The following is a 23,010-nucleotide window of genomic DNA, read 5'->3' on the forward strand; positions in this document are numbered from 1 at the left end:
GCAGACCAGCTTCTGAATTATGTTGCATTTTAGAACACAATTCCTAGGTTCTTCCTTACCATTTTGCCTCTAAAACAAAGAGGGTCATATTCTAAATAACTTCTACAAAATCATTGTGCTTCAGGATTCTTTACAAACAAAAAAAGATATTCGAAGTCTGCAAATGTTCATTATAAGATTAGAAAATGTAGTGTGGTACAAGTGGAAATTAAAAAGTGTACCTTGATGAAAGATTTGCACGCTTTAAAACGAATTTCTCATATCAATTTTAATAATTGACGCTCCTTAATTCTCACCATACGTTCTCTACTGCATTGTCTATGAATAATTGGAGAAGACACTAAACACATCTGAAATTAAATGGAGGGATTTTTTTATGACTTTATCAATGTCTTGCATCTCCTTATGTGGCAATCCCAACTGACTTAGCCCACCATTGTCGTATACTAACTCAAATAACCTAATGATGAAGTGTACAGGGACCTTCTCATGTCAAGAGTTGTAGTGGGTATCGGAGACCAAGAATGAATCTTCTTTCATGAAATTTGTTGAATCCACTTTGAAATTTTGATCTTTTGTATTTTCCAAATGTCTAGATAATTTTGAGGTTAGGAAGAACACAGTATGGTCTGTGCTAATGTAGTTAACTGTAAATGAATTTGGGGTTGTTTTCAATTCTCAATAAAAGCATTGTAAGCTTCACATAACATCAGATTGTTCGACTAAGCCTAAAGTAAATTTCTTTTTTTCAATGAAAGGATATCAGAGATTTATTTAAATCTGGAAAACAAACTGGCCTTTGGCCTATTGGAATGTTCTAGATAGAGCATAGTCTAAGTGTAAAGGGTATCTTCGTTATTCTGGGTAGTCTCTTATGGTTCTTACATTAGGTGGGGGATATATATAAAAAACATTATGTATTATGATAGAGCGAAAACAAATAACACACAACGGCGCAAAGCATAAAGTCCACACTCATTTCTCACTTTTTTGCATATACTAATATGTGCATGTAAGATGAATTCCCATAGAATTATGTGTGTTAATACATTTGTATGGCAATAAATGAGGTCTGTATATACACACATGCATGGTTATGCAGACGCAGTCCCTTGTGTGTAGGTATCAAGAATCAGGCAAGAAAGCTGTCCTCTACCCAGATCAAGGTGTGCAATATGACATCATGAAAATCTGTGTTATTCCTTTATTTTCTCTAAATGAGCTGGAAGGACCTTCATCTTCTCATATTGTAAGCAAATTGAGGATGCACCCCACCTTGCCTAGGTGAGAAACACACATAGGGGCCCTTTAGGATGGCGGGCGGATCGCCCCCGCCGGGCCGGCGGTAGTCACCCATGATTGACCCCCCTCCACATTAGGATGGCTGGGGGGTCCACGGTGAACGGGAAGACCGTCCGCTGCTTTTCCACCGGTCGACTCGTCGACCGGGCAGAAAACAGCCTCAATATGGTGGCGATGTCTGTAAGACACCGCCAACCATATCAAGATGCTGGTGAAGACTCGCCTTTCCATGGCAGCGTTGCAGCCATGGAAAGGCATGTGATTTCTGCTTCTGGGGGCCCGTTGTGGGCCCCCAGGGTGTTGTGGGGGTGGGGTGCACTTGGGTGTACCCATGGTACCCCCCTCATTGCCATGCACTACGTGGCAGACACCACATGGTGCCTGCCATGTAGTGCATGGCAATGCCCTGCACAGTACTTTCACATTGCAAGCGGGTCTGCAGCCAGCAGATCCACCCACAATGTGAAAGGCACTGGATGCGGCCGCCAGTGTGGCGGGCGCATCCTGATACACATGGCGGGACCGCCGCAACTTCAGCAGTCGGTCCCTGGCACCCATACGATGACTGGCGGACTTTGCCCGCACGCCATCGTAATGGACACTAGAGTGTCTGTATTTTGTTAGACCTTGACAGCCCTCACGAGTGGTCTTTCCCCAAATGTTTTGTCTACTCACCTCCCGCTTTCTCAAATTCGTTTTTGTTGGCTTTAGGACTCTGTGCGCTTTACCTTTGCTAACCATTGCTAAAGGGCTTGTGCCCACTCCTTAAAACATTTTATTTGCAAATTTAATTTACTTATAGATCCTTAGTAAAGTGTTAACCATGTGCCCAGGGTCTGCAATTTAAAATGTTACTAGTGGGTCTATAGCACTTATTGTGCACCCACTTAAGTCGCCTTTTACATGTCTAATGGCCTCCTGTGTGCAGTTTTAAACCAACAATTAGATTTGGCAAAATCAGCCTTTAGACAGACATAAACCATACCTTTTAATACATAGAAGTTTAGCATAAGGTTGAGAGGGTTATGAACCCTTTCCAAACAACAGCTACAATCTACATCAGGATGAATGAATAAAGTCACTAAATTAATCTGTGTTTAACCCTCTGGCAGTTTGGCACAAAAGCAGCCAAAAACACGAGAACAATTCTAAACCAATTTAGAAATGTAGAATACATTTTAATACCGTATTTGATACCAAAATGACAAAAATGCAGTCAGTAGAATCGGAGTTATGAATTTATCAAGCCTATTGTGAAAACTAGCATCCAAATGATCAAAGCGACAACTGCGGGCATCTAGTCGAGCAACACTGGGACAAAGTCAAAAGGTATGGCCGACTGTGCTAGAGCACTCTCCATATACAAGAAGTGATTGGAGCCCAGTTTCAGTTTACCTTCGGACTTTGAAGACATTTTGTAGAATAATGTCTGAGAAGCTAAAGATCATTGGGGCAAGGTAGCTGGCAGTGCCAGAGTAGCAGGAGGCATCGTCATCAAGGAGCTGCTGTCTGCGGTCATAGTGAAGAACCCTTTGTTCTGACATACTTTGTTTTTTTGGGAAGTGGAACATATCCAGCAGGACAAAGCTGCAGGCTACAGCTGACAAGGGCTCCATGAGGCCAGATACTTCTTCAGAGGAGCCGCTGCACAGGATTTGCATGCTTTGGAGAAGAATGTAGCAGGATCTGCCACAAAGTCAGGCCGACTGGCAATGCAGCTTTGGTGGTTAGATAAACAGGTTGGTCCTGGTTACCTCCCGATTCTGGGAGCACGTTTTAGCCAAAAAGGTACTAAGTCCCGAGTTTTTTATTTAAGCTATCTGGGCACCTTTAGCACCACTACTAATTTTCCAGGACTGGAAAGGCAAAACCTGTAGGATCAGGACTCACTCTGGCAGGTTCCAGGTGTGGCTTTCAAAATGGTTTGAGTCTTTTCTGTCCCTGGGGCCCTGATCAAGAGACCAGCCAATAAGCCCTTGTGTTCACTTCTGAAAGTCCTGCGTTCAAGTAGAAGAGTAGGGCTCAAGATGCAAGGCAGACCTCTGGGGCTCACAGCAGGCTTCAGGCAGGAAGGCAGTCTCTCTGAAGTATACAGCAAGCCACAACAACAGGCAGTTCTCTAACAGTCCTTCCACAGGTCCAGGAGTGAATTGAAGAATGTGTTGGAGGGTCACCTTTCTACCTTTTTTACCTCTATAAGCGGGTGTGGTGTGGGCTAGTATTCACCATTCACAGATACATAACAATGGCACTCAATAAATGATTGTTTTGAAAAAAGAAAATGTACATTTATTACATACACACCTTACTCGATACCATGCAGCAATTTACAAATATTCACAAGCTGATAGGATTATTTTGGCATTCATTGCATACTCATTCTTACCCACAAAGACTGCCGAAGGAAGGTCTAGATCCACAAAGCATGTGTCAGAACATTCACTTGTATTAAAAAATGCAATGCTGCAATATCACTTTGAATGAACGCACTTACTGTTGGTAATAAAGCATGTTTACTGGACCCATGAGTGGTTGTCAGTGTTATTATTTCCTTAAAACATTCATAAGCTAACATGCCCGAGCATGTCTTGTTGACCTGGGTTATAAGAATTACCTTTAGCGTGAAATATGCCCTTAAAACATAGCCCCTGAGGGAAACAAGTTATAATCACAACATCTAGGAAATTTAAGTCCTTCAGCCCTAGAGGGAGTTTGCAGCTTAAACATTTTTATCAGACATAAAAAAGCACTTTAAATATAGAAAGGACATTCCTTTTGTAAAATACACAGGTGCAATTACCACCTCTTACCCCTACAGGTTGTCGCTCAGCATGATAATTCACTTTAAAATTCTAAGGCCTAAACCATTGCAGCCATAATCTTTGCCTCAAGGGGGGGGTCATTCTCACACAGAAGAAAAAAAGTTCAGCCAAGGAAGGACTTTGAAACAAGGCAACACCGTTAAGGGGTTATCTTTTTACTGTCCCCCAAAACTTAGAGTGAGGACTGATAAATTTCTTTTTTCGGGAAGTCTCCTGTGATGGTGACCCCGTCCTCCTGGGGGCCACCACAAGTTAAAATCACTGATTCTAGCAAAGAAATGCAGGAAGGCGTTTAGGGCTTTATGGGGACTCCTGGAGCTTTTTTGTGCGGAAAGCTGTGCCAGTTTTCTTTGTGTATTTCTTTTCCTTTTCTTTCTCTGCGCTTCTCTTCCTTTAGGGTGCACGGTCTCACCTAGACACCCCACTGCACCTCATACATTGGAAAGCAGCTTGGGGAGGCCACACCCAGCTGCTCTTGCCAGCTCCCCATCCGGCCAGAACACTTGCGTGCTGCCACGGAAATCAGCACTCTCCTCTAGTCTTCCCGCTCCTGCAGGCAGATGTGTGCTGTGTGGCCAGCGGTCAGGCCACATGGGGGAGTGGGATGGTGCTCCCTGTCTCCATCTTCTTCACCTGGGCCCATAAATGGGGTCCTGGGCCCCCATGGCATCTTTAGAGAGGGTGCACCTACACTCCCTGTCTTGGTCGTCTTCTCTGGGTCAAGGGATGGGGTTCTGGGCCTCTGGGCAACTTCACGGGGGCTGCGTCAGCACCCTCCATCTTCTCCTTCTTATCGAGGCTCAGAGATGGCATCCTAAGCCTCTTCTCCTTGTCGGGGAGAAGCGCAACAGTGCTTCCTCTTACTTCTTGATTCTCTGTGGCAGGCACAGCTCTGGCTCACTCCGGGGGCTGGTTGGAGAACAGTGGTGAAGCGCTGCATGCTTTGTCACTGAAAGTAAGTCAAAGGTCACCAAAACATCTCCAGGGCATATCTCAGGCCCCGTTAGGCCAATTTTGATGACCCTGGTTTCCTTTTGCTCGTTGCTGTGAGCCCTCACTACCTGGAGCACTTTCTGCATGGTTACTGGCCTAAAAGGTTGGCAAACTTTGCAGGGAGTAGGTTTCACTGGCTCCCTACACTGGCCTTTCACTTTGTTTTCTCTTGGCCTCTTTCACCTTGCACTGAGCCCAATCTTTCCCCCACCTGGTCCTAAGGTGGTGTAAGGGGACCATGGTCAATCAGAGGCAGAGTCATTGATCAGTAGGCAGTGGGGGGGTTCTTCCTTTCAATTGTTCATTGTGCCAGCCTCCAGTCCCAGTGTTCCACAGAAAGGCACAACCAACAGAGCTCTCTTCCTTGTGCAAAACCTTTAAAGTGGGGGTGAAGTGTGCCATCAGGGCTGTGCCTCTGGCCTATCCTCTTTTGCCACATCATCTCTCCACCCCTGTTCCAACCTCACTGCACAGTCTTCTGTGATAGCTCAAAATTTTGTCACCCAGGAATCACTTGCCACATGTGCTCTGTGGGGTCTCTGCTTCACCCCCTCACTGACATCACTGCCAGTTCCTTCCCTCAGCAAATCTTCAAAGGAGCACCCTAAAGGTCTGGACTCCCTCCTTTGTTGAGTGGCCTGGGGCAGACTCTCTTCCTGGCACAGGATGACAGCTGTCTGATTGATGCAGAGTAGTTCTACCGATCCTTCCCCCCTTCAGAGCTGAGGTAAGCACTGTTAATTGCTTCCTTTGATGGGACAGGCCTTTGTTCCTGTGGCTGGAGTGAAATGTAATTAACTCATGCCAGTAGGGTAATAAAAGGCCTGGGCTCTGATCCTGAGCCAAATCAGAGACATATGGCATTCCTGGGTGACCGATAAGCTGCACCGATATGTTTTTGGACTTTACAGAATTGTTCTTTTCACACAGGTTACAGTGTACATTGGTGTGACTCTGAAGTCTCTAGGCCCAAGGGATCTGGAGCTGTGTCCCAAGGCAGCCTTTCCCAGAAATATAATGGAGTGTCACTGCAGTCAAAGACAGTAAAGAAAACTAACTTCCCCACATGTGTTGCCCCCTCATTATAATATGACGAATTCCAGGTCACTACCTAACTCTGCATAGTCCCATTTGGTCTAATGTATTACATTTTGCTATATTTTTCTAAATTGGTGAGGGAATTTTCTTGATTTGTGTTTTCACTCTATTACTGTTTGTGTGCTGCATAAATAATTTACACATTGCCTGAAGTTAAATATCATTGCAATGGTGCCAAGCTACCAAAGGGCCAAGCACAGGTTAATTTAGTATAATTTGTGGTTCATACCGAAAGGGATCATGGTTGTTGCTTGAAAAGATTCTTTTACCCTTCTCAATCAAAAACTCAATTTCCTACAAACTTTATGCAACCTTGCTTTTATTTGAACTAGTAATCCTAATTCAATTTTTGTGTTTTTTTCCCTTCAAATTGGACAGTTCATGCTCTAATTATTATTGCGAAACCTTTTGTCCCTGTTGAACTGAAGCATGATGTACCCTTCTTTCAGCATTCAGATATTCCTTTCTTGGATGCATGATCTTTGCACTGACTGTCACAATACACTGCTCCTTATTTCGGAGTAATCAACGTCTGTATTAGGGGATGTATGACGTAACAACGCGAGTCATTACAACGCGTTCAGTTACATCGCGGTCATTACAACGACTGCGATGTTACTACGCTATGCCATTACAACGCAAGTCTTTACATCGACTTGCGCTAGATGGCGTACTAACATTAGAAAAGCGTAATTTACTATTCCAACTCCAGTCCACTTAACAGTAGGGAAGGTGTTGGGATAGTAAACTACACTATTTGTAATGTTAGCACGCCATCTAGCGCAAGTCGATGTAAAGACTTGCGTTGTAATGGCATTGCGTGGTTACATGCGTTCGTTGTAACGACCGCGATGTAACAGCATCACGGTGTACTGACTGCCATGTAAACGATGTTTCCCGTATTAGGTAGTGTGTACCAGAGTTGGGCTGCTGGCACAAAGCACATTCCTAGACAGTGGACCACCACCTACATAAAGCATGCACAAAGAACTCCAGAAATATAATCCTTCTCCATAGGACACTGTACCCCTATAAATTGATCCAATTGATCTACTTATTCAGCATTTCACAGGTTCTAAATCTGATAATAATGACGACAAAGCATGATTAGATTTAGATTAAAGGAAGCCAGTTCACACCAGCCAAGACGATATGAGAGGAGATAAGGGACAACTCCTAATTTGTCAAATGAACAGTAGAATAATAAATCATTAAGAAAGTAAAACAGCAACTGTAATAAATTGCAGCATATTGAAATACCAGTGATCTGAGACCAGATTCTAAGGAGTCCACCAAAGAGGACAGAAAATACTTATAAAATATCTGAGGGTATCCCAGAGATGGTGAAAATTCTAAGACAACCCCACTCAAATCCTGAAACCACTGATGGTACTGATTCAATCTGAAATCATTTAAGTAATTTTAATTTGGGCACTACCACAAATACTCAGCAACATCATTGAATGAACATGGGTCTTGATCAAACCAGTGGGAATGATGCTGTAACTGCCTATACCATGGCACTCATTAAATATGAAAGTCTTCTAACTTTGCATCTGGTAGCATACATGATGCCAGTCAACACTGCCCTTCTTACTGGACTTATTTCCAACATACGCCTCTTAAGTGGCCACTCTAATATTTTAAATCAAAACAATTCTACATCCTTCTAAAGAACTTTAATACAAGTTCTCAAATGATCTACTAAGCGTTAGCTTTAGGATTGATAATCAAGAAAGAGTTTACCAATGGCAATTGAAGACCTCTATTTAAAAATTCAACTTTATCGAACTGAGGTATAACTTTAAAATGAGCCAGAACCATGAAATATTCTCATTTTGAAAAAAAAGATAATCCAGGGACTAGATCAGGCTTCAAACAAAACTCTGCTATAAGCCAAACACCACCATTTAAAGGTTCTGATACTCTAAATTCTAATGAAGTCCATAACTTCATGGTCACTTTTTCAAATAACCTATCAGGGTGATTGAGAAAAGCATTACTTCTGTCTCTACACTCCTGATGAAAGTAAGGGGTGGCCAGTCAACCACTCAGTATGCTTGTATGTGTTCTTTTGAAACATCACAGGGTTGGATCACCTTTTAAAAGAGATCGATGGCAATCTACAACCTTTTTCAACTCTTTATTATTTAACAAACCTACATTAATCTGAATGTTCCATGCATAAAAGGTCATAAAGGGAGGCAAAGTGGATGCCTATCTATGTTATTGAAATCTTTTATGGATGATGGGTAGCAACAGTATTATCACTAAACCTAAACATTTATTTGCAGCACAAGTTAAGTTTATTACCAAGTTTCAAATGTATCTAATCAACATTTACATTGCACTGATACTGGTCACTGAGCAACTAATTGGAGTGCCTGAGGTAATATTTGTCAAAGGAAAGCTGAACTAGTAGACTAATCAACTGCACTGTTTATCATATGGGACTTAGACACCTAAATAGGAAATATGGTTAAGATCAACCAGCACAAATAACCTTTATTTAGCATGAGGGGTCAAAGATATGTTGTTTACATTTACATTCATCTGACTGGTTTTAACACTAAAAAAGAGTTTCAAATTATTACCAAGACAGAAATTGGTCATAACCTCAGCACATCACTTTCAGCATAAACTTTGACATGTTTGTACTGGAAAATAAGCAACACAGTGACTATTCACTGGTGAAAGGATTGATTGGAATTTCGCCTTGAATATTAGCTTACAGAATATTTGGATACAATCCATTATGAAAGCCATGAAGGAATTAAAATCTGTGGCACGTTATTTCGTTTTGGATATTCCGTCATGCACTAAACATCTGTCTGTAATATTTGATATTGTGGCCTCAACAAATCAAAATGAAAGAGTTCACAAACCTCAAACCTCATTTGATGTAAAAATGCATTAAAAAAAACTTGAGTAGAAATTAAGACAAGTATATCTGATGGAGCCCACTTAGACAACGTTCAGTACTATAAAACAACTCAAACAGTGTTTGAAAATTGAAATTTACAAGATCAAAAAAGCCACCACAAGCAGGTCTGACTGGAGCGCCAGGATGCTATTCTTACAAAAAAATTGCAAGTTTTAGTCCCTAATGGGTACATTAACCAATTCCTATAAAATAGGGGAAGATTACCATATTCAATATGGATCCTGAAAAGAACATTGGTTAACTTATATGAGGGCATCACAAAACAAGCCCTATAAGCTTGATATGAAAAAGGAGATGTCTGGTCATGTCATACTATAATCTGAAAGAGAAAGACTTTTATTAAAACCTCTAACTTGCATGCCCCATGGCGAAATGACCTTCCAATTGCAATTATGGAACCCCACTCATCAAGATGAGGCTCTTGACGGACTATAATAGTTTATACTCTGATTTACTCAGGCTGTGTAGCATCTTGGATGGGTTCAATCATCCAGCCGATTTTAAAATAAAGGTCCAAGACTCTCAATAAAGGTACTTGTTGATCCCACTGTTGATGCCAAAGGAAAGATCTTTGTCAAACCTGTTAGGCCACTTTCAAAAATGGGCTAAAAAGTCTTAGAAAATCATTTAATCAGACTTGCTTTGCTAAAAATATTCTATATGACTACATCTTGACTAAAGACAATATAGTGACACTTACCATCTTAGCCCAGAAAACAGTTGTGAACAAATCAAATAAACTTGTTACATGCTGTATTGATTTCTCAACAGCTTTCGATGAGGTAAATAGATCTAAGTTGCTGGCTAAACTGGACTTGTTGGCAAAAGACCAAGGCCTTTTAAATATTATAATTTACCTTCACAGAGACACCAGGATATGGTTGACAGTGGCACTGGCGGCTCCTCTGCAGTGGCGGAGGAGCAACGCCTCAATGCGAGGCTAGAAGCCAGCAAATGAAGAATAAGACAATGTTCTTGCATCATTTTATTTGACATTTGCTGGCTCTTAGCCAGCGGTGTTGGAAGGGGGCAGCCGAGGCATGGGAGGGGGAAGAGGTGTGCTAATGCACTCCACGCCCTAAGTGTGTTTGGTCGCCCATCTCAGGCCGACCAAAACAAACACGCGCACTTAGGTTTTCTCTAGCCCAGCAGCATTGGGCAGCCAGGCTGGAGAAACCCCACAGACTCCCTGGTCTGAGGAGAGCATCTTTCCTGACTGTTAAGATCAATTTCCGCGCTGTTCTGCAGCACGGGATTGGACAGGGAGTCTGCCGCAGGGGCTGCTGGGACCAGGTAGGAAGAGGAGAGGTGGCACGAGACATGACGCTGGAGGCGACCCCGACTGCCCCACAACCCTTTGTTTATGGTGCCACCGTTGCTTCTTGGCCCTATTAATTATGTGTCTGAACTTTTGAGCTATCTTACAGCAGGATAGTTGAGATTCAAAGTTCCATACCTGGCACGTGCAGATGACCCAGTCATCCTTTCCACTTTGCAGTTCAGCTTACAATTACAGATGAGTGGAGTACATGATTTTTTTTTTTTTTTTTTTTTTTATTAGAAACCGTAGGTACACGATAAAATACAGACAAGGGCCTACAACCACCAGGGCCGGCCGCTATAGAGCCCGAGGGCCCGCAGTGCAACGCCACACATTCAAATGAACCAGAGGCAAAGCTCCCGGCAGTTCGTGAGCACATGTAACAGGCTGTGGCCATAGGCCAGGAGCAATCGGAAAAAACAGTTTCATTTTCTATTAAATATAAAACACACTCAAGGCAATGAGAGTCCGAAATAGCAGCGTGCCCTTCCCAGGACGGGGAGCAACGTAGAGTGTCCAAAGCAGTTCTTGTCTGGAAGCGGTAATGGGGGGCAACGGGAAGACAAAGCATGGAACACACCTCACACCATCCCGCAGAATGCGTGGCTAGGGGGACAAAGCAATATCGACCTCAAATGGCAGAGGCGGGGTGCAGATACGTCCACGATATAAATTCCATGGACCCCATACCTTAGTCCATTTCCCTGGCTTGCCTCTCGCCACATACACCGTCTTTTCCCTAAACATACACCAGTCCATATTCTCCTTCCATACCTCGATCGTGGGCAGCCTCGGGGAGCCCCATAGCTGTGCAATGTTACGCTTAGCCACCATGTACCCCAGAGTCACCCACTGCGTCTGTGCCGCATTATAATCATTCGGTTCCCAGACATTCAACAAACACCTCCTAGCCTCTGGCAACAGAGCGACGTGCGTGACCTCCTCCATTACGGTGTGGATACCATTCCAGAATCGCACAACCTCCGAACACTCCCATAAGATATGAAAAAAGGTACCCGGCAGGCCACATCCACGCTTACACAGTCCATCCATCGAGTAACCCATACGCAGCAGACTGGGCCCCGTGACATACACTCTATGAAGGATCTTCAGCTGTACGAATCGTAAGCGGGCCGGGATCGCCACCTCTTTCGGGGAGGCCACCGCCGAAACCCAGTCCTCATCGTCCAGTTCCAAGCCATCGCCCGTCCATGCCTCCCGCAGACGGAGCAGCAAGTCCGCGCGATCATTAATGAGTTTCTTATAAATCAGAGAAATAGTGCTGTCGGGCACGTAGCCATCCAACACTCTATCCTCCAGTGGGGAATACTCGGGGATAGCAGCAACGTCCGGAAAAGCCGAACACAGCGCATGGTAAACTTGCGCATACTGGAAGTACTCTCTATCGTTTAATTTATATTCAGTTTTAAGCATTTCAAACGTTTTGAAAGACCCCTTCGCCCAAAGATCACCCACCTTACATATACCAATCATATCCCATTTCTCAAAGCCTTTCGATCTCCACAAACAGCCCAGCCGCCCGGAGGCATACAACGGCGTCGCCCGAGTCAAGCGATCCCTCCACCCCATTGCAGCATTCGCCGCGTGCCACACACGTACCGCAACCTGCGTGGGTCCTGTCAACCGCCTGTCCGGGGTCACCGAGTACAGCGCCCTATTATAATCCCCACCCGGGAGCAGAAATTTATCCATCTCGAAGGCCGGATTCAAGGCAGGACCGTATATCCCGTGGTTCACCGCCGCCAACTGAGACGCCCAATAGTATCGTTTAATATCGGGGAGGGCGACCCCCCCATCGTACCAAGGGAGCGTCAACTTGGCGAGAGCAATCCGCGGCCACCCGTCCCAAAACAGTTGGCGCTGAAGACCCTCCACTTCCCGGAAATAACGGGCCGGCACGACATCTAGAGTATTTTGCAAAGCATACAAGAAGCGAGGTAGCGACATCATTTTAAATAATGCCGCCCATCCGAGCGGCGAGAGCGGAAGTCGTCGCCACCTCGCGACGTCGGCCTTTAATCGCTGGAGGGGAGGGAGAAGGTTTCGCTCATAGCGGACCGCGGGATCCAGAGAGATAAAGATTCCCAAATATTTGAACCCCAGTGTAGCAATCTGGATGGGGCAATCCCGTGGCAGGAGGGGGGACTCACCCGAGAGGACGTAAACACATGACTTGGCCCAGTTGATGACCAGGCCAGAGTTGCGACCAAAGGAATTCAGTACGTCCACCAATACAATTAGCGACTGCCGGGGAGAGGTGAGATACAGAAGGATGTCATCCGCGTAAAGGGAGACACGGTCTTCAAACTCCGGCGTCCATCTAATGCCTCGCAGCGACGGCTCCCAACGCAACCAGGCGGCGAGAGGCTCCAAAGAAAGTGCAAAGAGAAGGGGTGACAACGGACATCCCTGCCGCGTACCTCTCCCCAGTGCAAAGGGAGCCGACACCCTACCATTCACCACCACCTGAGCCAGTGGGTCAGCATATAATAATTTTACCCAACCAATAAACTCAGGGCCGAACCTAAATTTCGCCAACACGGCCCAAATATACGGCCACTCCAAAGTGTCAAACGCCATAGTGGCATCTAAAGATGCCAAGATGGCCGGCTCACGTATAAACTCCGCTCTAGCAAGCACGCCGTGCAACAGCCTCAAATTCAGAGCGGTATTCCGATGGGGTATGAAACCGGACTGATCCTGATGAATCAAGTCGCCCACGACCCGAACCAGTCGATTAGCCAATACCTTAGCCAGAATTTTGGGTTCTGCGTTCAACAGCGAAATGGGCCGATAGGAGGCGCAGCGATCTCGCGGCTTCCCCTCTTTGTGTATCACAACTATGTTGGCGAGGCGTTGGTCAGGGGGGAGGAAGCCCGCCGCACGTGCCGCGAAAAACATGTCCCGAAGATACGGCGCTATCTTATCGGGACGCAACTTATATAGTTCAATGGGAAGACCATTAGGACCCACAGCCTTACCCGATGCGATCGAGCGAATGGCCAGAGTGATCTCATCTGACGACAACTTCGCCTCCATCAATACTGCATCAGCCTCCGATAGGGTTGGCAATGCAATATCTCTAAGCAACAGATGAGAATCCTCCTCCGAATGCACAGAAACCGGAGAGTATACCCCGCGGAAGTAATCCGCGAAGCAGTCAATGATCTCCACCGGGTCAGTCACACGCACTCCATCCATTCTCTCCACAACGGGCACCACCCTGCTCGCTCTCTCCTTCTTATCCAACCAAGCAATCAACTTTCCGGCCTTATCCCCCACATCATACAGTCGTCCTTGCTGCTCTCTACTCATCCCTTTAGCGGCTTCCGTGACTAGCGCTCTATAATCTGATTGTTTGAGGCTGTAAACGTGCAATTTCTCATCAGTAACTCCCCGTTCCAAGTCCTCCTCTATTTCAGCTATTTCAGTTTCCAGGCGAACCACCTCTGCTCTCTCGCACCTCTTAGCATGGGAGATAAGGGACAAGGCCTGCCCCCTGATCACCACTTTATAAGCCTCCCATAGGGAGACGGCCGACGACACAGACCCCACATTATCATTGAAGTAGTGACCAGTGGACTTGACCAGTTCCACGCGGATCTTAGGGTTACGTATATACCAAGGGCTAACGGGTGCTACTCTCCCCTCTGCCCCAGGGACAACCTTCAGTTGCAACCATATAGGGGAATGGTCAGAAATACCACGGGCTAAATGACGCACCTCCCCAATCATACCAGCTTGGATCGCCGGCATAAGCATATAATCAAGTCTCGAGAGACTCCCATGGGCCCCCGAGTGAAAGGTATATTGCGCCTGTCCCGGGTGCATCAATCTCCAGCAATCTACAAGTCCCAAGGTGTCCAAAAAGCCACCCAACCAGGCCTGAGCCCTAGGGAGATCCCTGGGGGGGTGACGGTCCTCCAACCCGGAGACAACAGCATTAAAGTCACCCCCCCAACACCAGAACCCCCCCAGGGAGTCCCAGGACCAAACGCCCCAGATCAGCAAATGTAGCCGTCTGTAACCCCGGAGGCACATACACAGCAACGAGCGAAACAGTCCTACCCTCCCATCTCCCCACCAGTGCCACATAGCGCCCCCTATCATCGTGAAGCACCTCGTCCACCTCCAATGGGAGAGAGGCCCTAACCAAAATGCCCACTCCCCTAGAGCCAGAAGTGAAACCAGAGTGAGCGGCAAGGCGATAGCCCCTCCTATTTAGGGCATGGAAGGAGTTCCCAATCAAATGTGCCTCCTGCAGGAAAACAATGTCGGGCGAAGTCCGTTTCAAAAACTGCAACACCACCCCACGCTTGATCCTGTCCCCCAGTCCATTTACATTCCACGAAAGGATTCTCAATCCCCTACCCCCCATCCCACTCCCGTGCATGATACCCACATCCCGGAAAGCACAAACCGGATAAGTCAGCAAAGAACTTCACATTGCCTTGCGAAACAAACAAACAATCCCCAACAACCCCCCTCCCCCACAATCCCCAAACCACAACTCCCCCCTCCCTGCACCCCTGCTTGAGCCCAAACAGCCCCCCCAACTCGCAGTGTGCCTGTCGCCCTAACATATACCACAAAAAGAACCCCAGAAGGAGGAAAGGACCCCAATAAGCTCCCCACAACCCCCAGGCATTTGAAGGGCATATTGTGCCAAACTAGGGTCCAGTTGAGCCAAGGCACAAAACGTCACCAGTCCAGTCCATCACCAGGAACCAAGTTCTAGGCCTGCTCCACCAAATCCTGTCCGCGCTCCGCCGTCCGACTGTCTCGATCCTGTCCCCGAGGCAGGGCATCCAACCAGTCTCCAACCGCCTCCGGACGGTCGAAAAAGTGTGAGCGACCCCGGAACTCAACCCGCAGCCTTGCCGGGAATAACATCGCATACTTCAGCTCCATGTCCCTCAGGCGCCGTTTGACGCCCAAATATCCCAGCCGTTGTTTTTGGACCGCTTGCTTGAAGTCCGGGTAAAAGCTAACATTAGAGTCCTCAAACTTCAGCGGCCCGGCCACCCTCGACGCCTGAAGGATAGCATCCCTATCCCGAAAGTTAAAGAGTCGGGCGATTATAGGCCGCGGGGGAGCACCCACTTTGGGCGCACAACCCGTAATACTGTGGGCCCGCTCCACCGCAAAGAACTTGCTCAGTCCCTTGGGCGCGAGACGATTGATCACCAGATCCTCCACAAAAAGATCCGCAGCAGATTCCTCCGACCTTTCCGGCACTCCAATGATACGAACATTGTTCCGTCTAGCCCTGCTCTCGGAGTCCTCAAGTCGACGGTCCGTCAGATCACTGGCTAGCCGCAACCTACGGACCTCCGTCTGCAGGGCGGCCACATCAACAGTTAGACTCGACGCCGCTTGACTCAAGGAGTCGACCCGCTCGTTAGTTTTGGACAGGTCTGCCCTGACCAAATTCACATCGATCAGGACCGCTTCCAATTTATGAGCCAAGGTATCAAACTGCTGACCCACAGCGGTCTTCATCTCCTCAATGGCGCCCATGACGTCCAGCAAAGTCAATTCTGACGATGGGTCAGAGACCTCTTTAGACCTCTCAGGCGATTTATGCGAGCTACCAGGGGATCCCTTTGCCTGCGCATATCGATCCATATTATTGACCTGGGTATAGGCACCCCTCCGAGTTGACTTGGGTTTCGACTTGTCTCTGTCTAGTCTCGCCGCCATGGTCCGGAGGCCACCAAGGTTGGCGCCCGCCCGCACCAGGAAAAAGAGGCCAGGTAGCTAATTCAATTGAACACAGCCGTCGCCGACAGTAAGCCCATGTATAGTCCGAGAGTCAGGCCAGACACTCCGCCGTCCGCGCCCCTCTGAAACACCAAAGTCTCTCAGCCGATATCAGACAACGAGCTTGAAAACGAAAGTGAAAGTGCGGGGTCCGTGACAGGTCGAGCCCAACCAGCCGCTGTTGTTCACTTCGTACCCGAGCACTTCACCAGCTCGAGATCGGGACCAAGGCGAGAGCAGGCCGCAAACTTCGGAGTGCAACCATTCCGGTTCCCGGCGTCCGATCCAGATTTGGAAAACTGGTGGCACCTCAGCGCAAGTTCATCTGCAAACGCCCGTCGAATAAACCAGGATTAAGTCAGGATAGACGTGGGAGGTTGCGGGGGCCCTCGAGAGCCGTAAGCCTACGCGGCCATCTTGGTTGCGCGCTAGGCTCCTAGAGTACATGATTTTAATACTGATAAGAAATTGCAGGTTAACATCACAAAAACAAAGGTTATGTCATTTTGGTGCTGAAGTCCTAAATGTATGGGGTCTTTGGGCCCCAATAAAATTTTGTGTGTGCTATATTGCATGTACTTAGGTTTCCTATTAGACAATAAATTAAGCTAAAACTCTCACGTAACACATCTGTGTCATAAGCCACCATTATTACAGTAGCTATTTAAAAGATTTAAATTAAATTATGGATGGGAACAATTGGACCATTTCCAACAGCTGCAAATGCCAAACTAGTTTCAGCCCTTGCTTATGGTTCAGTGTGTAGTAATTCAGATGTAATTAGAAAAGTAGAAACACTATTTTTGAATGGCATCAGGATGCTATTTAATGTACGGAATTCAACTCCGCAAAGTCAATTAACACTCAATTTCGTCATCTTTTTTTTTCAGCACTGACCTGTAGTAACCAAATTAACTATTTCATGAACTGTGAGTGTGCTGCTGATGTTTTAACGTTTTATATCAAGAAAGAGCTGTTAAATTATCATACCAAAGTACTATTAGTGGGACATTTTATGAAGAATCCCCTGGTCAAATATTACTTGCCAGTCATGACTGTTTTCCATAAACTCACTATGGCATCACTAAAGCGTTTATTAAAACAAGAGATTAGATGTCCTGTTGCTTACAAGATATTGAGAGAACAACAAAATATAAAAATATCAAGTATACTTTGGGATCTCATTCCGTGCTAAGACAGCCCTATTTTGAGTTTAATATGAATTTTAACGATGAAAACATTAGATCTGCATTTCATACTCTTTTACTTACCTTTTATTCAGTTGGACCGGCTATGGAAAGCCCTTTAAGAGGAATTAACGCATGTTGCCTCTGCAATTTAGAACAGGAAAAAATTTTGGAGCACATCTTCTGTCTTTGTCCTGAGTTGCTTGATCTCAGTTGGAAGTATCTGAAACTAATTTTTAAGACTAAAGGCATTAGAATGATAGCAGATGCAATTCTACTTTACCATAGGGCACTACACTACAATATGCTGGTCGAGTCACAAAATACTTAACCTTAACAACCAAGAGGAAGGAAAATAAATCCATGGAATTTGATAAAGTGCCAGAAGCAGACCATAGGGTACAAACTGCAGTGTTTGTTTGTTTTTCTCCATTTTTTGTAACTTGCTGTTTTAGTGATGTAGTTATTTAGCTATTGTAATGTATATGGTATTAAGAAACTGAGACATTAAAGAGTCTATACTACTATAAAGCCTTGGACCGCTTTTCATAATTATTTATGCTTCATGCTCCAATTATAACAACTTACTGAAGATTAGGCCATCAAATGAGAAGTGCATGCTAGCGGCACAAATTATGACTAGTCTACTTAACATTAATCACAATTGGAGGGGTTGTAACCAAAGCTAACTATAATTCAAGTTTCACCTTTGTATTTTTTTTCAGTAAATATCTTTTGTTTTTTGCTCCAGTATACCAAATCCTGCCATTCCTTCCACCTAATTTCCTATTTACAGCTGAAACCCTCAGCAACAAAGTATTGCATCCAACCACTCTAGGCAACTAATGCTGACTGTGCAAGGCTGTCAGGTACCTGACCTCTCTCACGAGAGCTCTACTTTGCAGTCTGTTAACCCTGCAGCAAAATCTACACTATTAAATATATTTAATTTTATTCATGACACAGGTCCACCCATACAGGGGTCCTAGGAGGCAGTTTTGCCTATGTTAGCCTAACTGTGCACGTTGTAGGCCCTATTTTCCTTTTCACACATTACTAGGGAAGCATGCTTGCCTTTGTGCTACATTGTTCTTTCACACGGAACCTGCATATGTTTTTGCAATCTGTCCTTTCCTGGGATTTATCCTGAGCATCACCAACAAGCTCAAACAGCAATGTCACTTGTTATTCTTTTTGGCCAGGAACTATCATCTAGACATAACACAAGAATACAGCTGTTGTTTATATGCACAAAAGTCATCTGAGTGCATGAGCCACAGACAGACTCATGGAAGTTGAGTTCTGAGACTGGAGCACTGCGTCCGCTGAGATGTAGAGTGCTCATCTGTGTATGATAAGATATGGGGTCTGCCGGTAATCCCAGAGATCTTTCATATAATTATTAGCTTTAGTAGCAGGGAAGGGGGTTAAGTCACTCTCTCCTATAAAATGACAATGATTTTCATCGTATATGGATTTTTAACCATGCTTACATTATTTTTATTATGCATTTGTTTTCTAATTATGGAAAGTATACTGCATTTCAGAGCACAGTACTTTGAAAAATTTTTCTGAATTTTCTCCGTGTCTCCTGGTTATCTTATTGTGCTCAAGAATGAGTGAGAGAGCAAAAGGGTGCGTTCTGTTATCCCGATCCCAAAAAAGGGTTGAGAGTGTTGTGCTCCAGGGGTGCCAATTCACTTGTTTCTCTGGTAATGTTAGGAAGGCAAGTGAGGCACTATAGCTAGTCTGACCCAGACTCAAGGACACTGAGGTGGTATGGTGCCTCAGTCCCTGCATAGTGATGTTCTATGGTTCTGTTCCAGAGCAGAATCCCTGCAACAATCATGCCCCATTATCTGATCAATCTTTTTTTGGTTTTCAGGCTGTGGGGAGCAAGAACTTGTGTTCTGTAATATTGGTGGCTAAATGTTGTTTCAAGTCACATTCAGCCGATAAGTGATTTATTTCAGTAGGCCCAACTTTGGGTTTACAGAACTGAATTGAATGATGACAGGAAAAAGCTTCCTCGTCCAATCTCTTTCTTTCAAGTTATTTCAGTCAACTCGTTTAAATTTATGGCCCCTGACACTAGTTTTGGAGACATCTGTGAATTTAATGATTCAAATATTGCTAAAATGTAACCCCTTCATGTCCTGACTAAAGAACTTTCAAAACACTAAATTATCAAAAGCATAAATGGATTTATCCCCAACCAAACACAGGCACTTGAGTAGCAATCTTCTTTAATGTCAAATTTATTGTAATTTGATTCAGCAGTTTTTTTCTGTATACAGGAACAAAGAACCTTATTAGAGTTACAATAGAAAATGTCACTTTAGAACACCATTCATCGAACAGTGCCTAAGTTATTAGAAAAATAATAAAATATATTCCTTCAAAAGTCCTGTCTAACAACACAGATGTTATTACATTTTGTGTATGGATCTGTATATATTCAATGACAAAAGCAAGGGTTAAAAGGACGTTGTACCTAGGAGTTGAAATGAGATGAGAACTAAAGTTAGAAACAGACATTGACTTGTTAATCTTTGGTGAACTAACTTTAACGTGCACCCCTGGGGCCAGTGTCTGGTCGCCGATGGTGATGGCTGCCTGGGCTCCAAGCACCCTGGGAGGCCCCAGGGGAAGAAACATCAGCTCACAGCAACCTCTGGCAGCTGAAATGATGCTGGGGGTCCGCGAGACTGCAACAGCCCCCCTGGGTGACTTGGATACCAGACCCTGAGTTCCCACACCTGGAGCAGGCGAGGTCCTGCTTCTGTGAGTTTGCCCTCAACAGAGGCCTCCCGGGACTGACACACTACATGGAGCAGTGAAACGGACTGGCGCCCTGCCCGCCACCCTTTCTCCTTTCTTAGGGTCATGGGGTACCTTTGGTTTATTGTGTCCTGTTCATCCCTCGGAGCAGCACATAAAAGGGTGGCTAATCCCCAGATTAAGGCACCTTGGGTAGTTAGACACATGGCCTGCAGGCCACAGCCGACAGTGTCACTCCTGAGCTGAGGGCTGTGTGCTGAGGAGCAGCGGGTGTGGAGTACGGGAGTGCCCAGGACACACAGCATTCCCAGCCTTCCTCCCACCTTCATTCAAGCCCTGGCATCCATTCCGCCTGTTTCACATGCCCAGGAGTGGGTTAGCACTGGGCTTCACCCATAACCCATTGACAGCCCCATTATATTGCAGGGTCCTGCTCTTCAGCCAGGTATGCATTGCTTTGTGCACTAAACCTCACCACAAAATAGACCACACTGCTAGGGGGCGGGAAGGACCGGTTCTTCTAGGATGCTCCTGCAATGGACATTGCAGTAGGAGGCCACAGAGTGGAGACAGCTCTAGGCCCCGACACAAGTGAGACTGCAGGCCATCAAGTGCATTAACCCCACCCTCCCAACGTCCCCCAACAGTCACAGTGGCACTATCTTAAATGTCTCTGGACTGGCATTCCAGGATGAATAGTGATGAGTACAGGCTCCAGCTAGGCCCGCAAAATACAAGGGTTCGGTCTCCTGTAACGAAAGCTAGAAGGAAGTTGGCACGGAAACTGCAAATACAAAGACAGAGTTTATTAACCCTTAAGGGTGGTCCTACAACCTACACAACACTCTTCAGTATTGTATAGAGTAGCACAAAGGACTTGCGTACACGGTCCCCTTTTATACACAACAGAGGGGCTCATAAGTGGGTGGATAAAAACATAGAGCAAAATTCATTACCATTTATGGACATTTTCGATACAGGATCAATATATGGGCGGAGTTAACAATTTCCTGAGCCCGCGAAAACATGGTCAAACAAGGACTAAATGATAACAGATGTGGTCAAGTCTGGGCATGCGCCAGACGGACAAAGGAGCTATTTATAGACTGTTACTAGGCAGATTACAAGAGCAACTAGCGAAGAGGTAGGACTCTTCTAGTGCAAAGCACGTGGAGACATGACAATACAAAATGGAGTCCGGACATTAGTCAACATAGAACAAGAAACACGTTTTGACTATAGAGAATTCATGTCTTCAGTGAATGCTTAATCATATCGCTGTTTTAGTTTTCAACAGACGACCCTTTCAGCATTTACTGAAGACATCCGGCTTATTAGGATAATCATCATATATGTCAATTTTCATCATCTCTTCCACCTCCTTGTTTAAGTTTTTCTGATAGGTGACATTGGCAATAGCTTTCTTATCAGGAATACAAAATGACACACATAAAGAACAGAGTAAAGGACCACACTGAACACAGATGCAACAGGAAAACAGAACTGCTACAATAATACAGAGACCAGTTAAAACTTTCCATCCCCATGTAGTGATCAATGCCCAAAACCATCCAGAAAAGGTCCAAGTGCCATTTTCTGTATGAATCTCAGCTGCGATTTTATGCAATTTATTAATAGCGTTATAGACTGACTTCCGATAATTCTACATGCTCCACCTCTGTCTGCTAACATAACATCTAATACCATACGATTCTGTAACGCAACAATTCTAGTGATTTGCAATTCTTCCGTAAGATTCCCAAGAGCAGCAGCAGCTTGATTCGTTACAGCCTCTACAACTCTCGTTAATCGTCAAACTTTCCTACTATTTAGGGCAGCTCCAACAAAGAAAAACAATCCTAAGTTAAAATCAACATACTGCTGTAAGCTAGTGTCAGTTTGGTCAACATCATCAATAGATAGAGTACGTTTATATCTATTTACAGTTACATTGTTCAATAACTTCAAGTCTTTATGATAGGATGCAGGCGCTAAAAATACAGGGGGTAATAAGAACGCTACATAACATACTCCGGACCAGCCGGCTGGTAAGCGATAATAACCCTTATTCCCACATACGAAGTACGTATTATGGGAAGCTAAGAAAGTACTATTATTTAATCCATCTATATTCAAAACAATAATACAGTCACTAACACCAACAGGAATATGACCCACACTCTGAACACACAGGTCCGCTTGAGCTTGTGCCACTTGAATTACAAATTTTTCATTTCCAGCAGTATCTCTGGTGTTCGTGAAGATGTAGGGGATTGATTCATTATCTGGTCGATATTCTTCCCACTCCCATATTGTCCCATTCGCTTGTGGATAGCCTTCTTTATCTTGATGACATTCCCTATTAAGTCTAAAAAGTAGTCGTCCCACTGTAGGTTTCCGTATGGCAAAAAGCAAAGTGTACCATGCTCTACAAGAGCCATTATGAGAGAAAGGAAGAGGTATAAACGGTGTTCCTCCTTTCTTCTGATGAGCTGGCATCATACCACATATCCAACAGTTCGTAGCATTTGTAGCAACATGGGTATGATGCAACATCTGGATAAAAGTATTATTCAAATAAGACTGACGATGCTTCAATTCTTGATACGGAAGGGTGTAAAAGTAGTGCTCCTCAGGCACTGGAGTGGTCAAAACAAGCAACTCACGGGCAGGAGTCACATCCTCAACAAACCACGTGATTATACCAACAATAGCTATAATGATAATAAAACTTGTCACACAAAAAATCTTCTTCTTCTCCATTTTGTAGTAAAAGTC

This window comes from Triturus cristatus, chromosome 2_2 (assembly GCF_964204655.1).
Source record: "Triturus cristatus chromosome 2_2, aTriCri1.1, whole genome shotgun sequence".
NCBI lineage: Eukaryota > Metazoa > Chordata > Amphibia > Caudata > Salamandridae > Triturus > Triturus cristatus.